The 2,642-nt window shown below is 52.2% G+C and overlaps 1 non-coding gene across 1 annotated transcript; it reads left to right on the forward strand.

Moving 5' to 3' along the window:
- Nucleotides 1-2,248: 2,248 nt before the first annotated feature.
- LOC135373775 (U1 spliceosomal RNA) lies at nt 2,249-2,412 on the forward strand. Its single transcript, XR_010416584.1, has one exon. It is a non-coding gene; the product is annotated as a U1 spliceosomal RNA (small nuclear RNA).
- The last annotated feature ends 230 nt before the right edge of the window (nt 2,413-2,642 follow it).

Raw genomic sequence — 2,642 nt, forward strand, 5'->3', positions numbered from 1 at the left:
TTGCATCAAGCTGTCGGTTAACGAGGGTATTAGCGCGAGGACGAAGCACATCGACGTTCGTAATCATCATCTGCGCGACCGAGTTCACCACAGAGTCATCGACCTCCAGTACTGCCAAACTAGCGAGGTGGTCGCAGACATTTTTACGAAGCCACTGTCGCGAGCAAGACTGCAGAACCTCAGGGGCCGTTTAGGCCTCGTTGATGGCTAGTCATCGAGGGGGGTTGTTGGGGAACAAACGACAGCGACATCATTTTTGGTACGTGCGCATCTATGCATGCGCACGCGCCCACGTTTTCTCATTCTCAGTAAACCTATTGCACCCGCACTGTTCGGCCGTCTGTCATTGCAGATCCAATAAGTTTCCGTTCACGGTGGACGTCGTCTCCATCGGCTCGCTTTCAGATTTCTATCCCACGTGACTGCACAGGGTTGGCAACAAACGGAGCAGCTCCGCTGTAGTGAGGGGGCAGAAATTCGTCCACTAACACTGTCCATGACCAACGGATGGCTGCGCCCGGGCAGTCACGCTCGAGGATAGGAGAATCCCATTGACGGCGCGCCAAGTACATTCTATAGAGTCTACGGACCCCACAGTCAATGTTCGGAGTACATTCTCCGCTCGCGGAGGTATATGTCTAAGTCCCCCATTTCGAGAGCAAAGGGGATGACTCAACCCAAGGTGCTTCTGCAAGTTACAATTACCATGACAACGACGACATACCCGTAAGCCGACGTCATACGTGACGTATGCATGAGAGAAGCGCAGGTTTCGTCGTCTGCTATTACGGCACGTTTCGACAAATTCGTCGAAAACGACTTGGTTATTCCATATTGCCAACTGTAGGATGGGACGGTTGTATGTGTACAGTTCTCGTGAAGCTAGTTTTGGCTAAGTTTCGGAATCGCCCCGGCTGTACGAGACCGTTCCTTTAAAAACCTTTGCACGCAAGGGCTCGTAGCGCCTAGAGTCACTAAATAAGCTACGCTTATTCGCGTAGCTTATTTAGTGACTCTAGTAGCGCCTTCTTGTATTACGAGAGGACCAGAGGCGGATATAGCAGTAGAACAACAACATTCCCGGTGTGCGCAGCAGCAGCGTCAGCCGGGGTAAACCATAACAGAAGCAGACGACGAAGCAGTCTCCCTCAAAGTTCCCATGCCGCATTGCTTGTTGGCGCGCACCTCTTTGTAACATCGTCTATTGAATGGTCGAGTGTTGTGCAAACGATTGTACTTCCATTGAGTCGAATGCTGAATAAATATTGGTTATTTGAGTATATTTACACGTAAGGTGTGTCAGCCTATGCTGCACGTGCTGCACGTGCTGCAGGGTAGGACTGCGAATAATTTCGATCACCTGGGGTTCTTGTCACGCGCTGTGGAGATCTCCGACACACGGTGCTGGAAGCAATGTTTACCTCCCCACATTGCTACCGTCCACGGCCGGGATCTTGAGCTCAGCGAGCCAAAAGGACTTGCACCGGTGGTGGTGGTGGTGGTGATGCTAGTGAAAGAGCTCGGCCGTTGAAGGGCAACGTCACGACTAACCCTCTTGGGGGGGGGGGGGGAATGTGCGTCACGTGCCGACTTCTGAGGGAACCGTCTGATAACGTCTGAGGACACCGAGGAAAAATCCCAGACGGCACCGGGATTCGAACCCGGGTACCTCTGGGTCTCGACTTGACATGGCCAGCATGCTGACCACTCAGCCTCGCGAGCTGTGGTGCTGGTGAAAGGGCTCGCCGTTGTCGGCCTCACAGAGGTGGGCAACGTCACGACTGGCGCCCTAGTGGAATATGCGTCCTAGGCCGACTTCTAAGGGAACTGTGCCGGCATATGTCTGAAAGTGTCTGAGGAAAACCCAGGAAAACCCCAGAGAGCCCGTGTACCTCCCAGTCTCGACGTGACATGGCCAGCACGCTAACCACTGAGCCACAGGAGCTGGTGGGACTTGCACCGTTTGGACAAGTTCACAGAGTACAGCCCAATCGAAGACAGCTAATATTTCTTGACGGGCTGTCGTCTACCATTGAGGATGCCGTAATTGCCGTTACAGCATTACGCTCCTGAAAATTCGCAAATTTAAATAAGAAACATATCAACTACAACAAGTGCCATCGTTGCACGTAGAATTATTAAGAATGCGCATTTCAAAAATGTGGTTCTTCCCCCTGTAGCTGTACCATACACCTTTCGATTTGCATACAGGTGTCTCTTGGGGGCAGCTCGCGATACAAGCGCCTGCATACTTACCTGGTGTCGGGTAGCCTATGATCAATGAGGTAGGCTCCCCGGGTGGAGATCACGGCATTGCACTTCGCCTTGGTTGAATCCCGCCACTTCCCCAAATCGGGGTAGATGGGACATGTAATTTTTGGTAGTAGGGGCTTGCGTACGCGCTCGCCCCCATTTCTGTCGAAGTAGAAAAGCAGATTATCGGATCACGAGCCTGCTGCTGCGGGTAGACAGGGAGGGTTTCGGGAACCTGAGCGTAACCGAAAATGCTCACCGTCCGTAAACCGAACCGTAAAAAATATACCTGTTTTCGTATAGCTGTTCAGCAACGGATAACAAATACATTCTGTATACACACACAAACTACGCATGCGTGCAGTAGGAGCAGCCGCATTGGACTTCGC

Source organism: Ornithodoros turicata, unplaced genomic scaffold, assembly GCF_037126465.1.
Source record: "Ornithodoros turicata isolate Travis unplaced genomic scaffold, ASM3712646v1 Chromosome31, whole genome shotgun sequence".
Taxonomy (NCBI): domain Eukaryota; kingdom Metazoa; phylum Arthropoda; class Arachnida; order Ixodida; family Argasidae; genus Ornithodoros; species Ornithodoros turicata.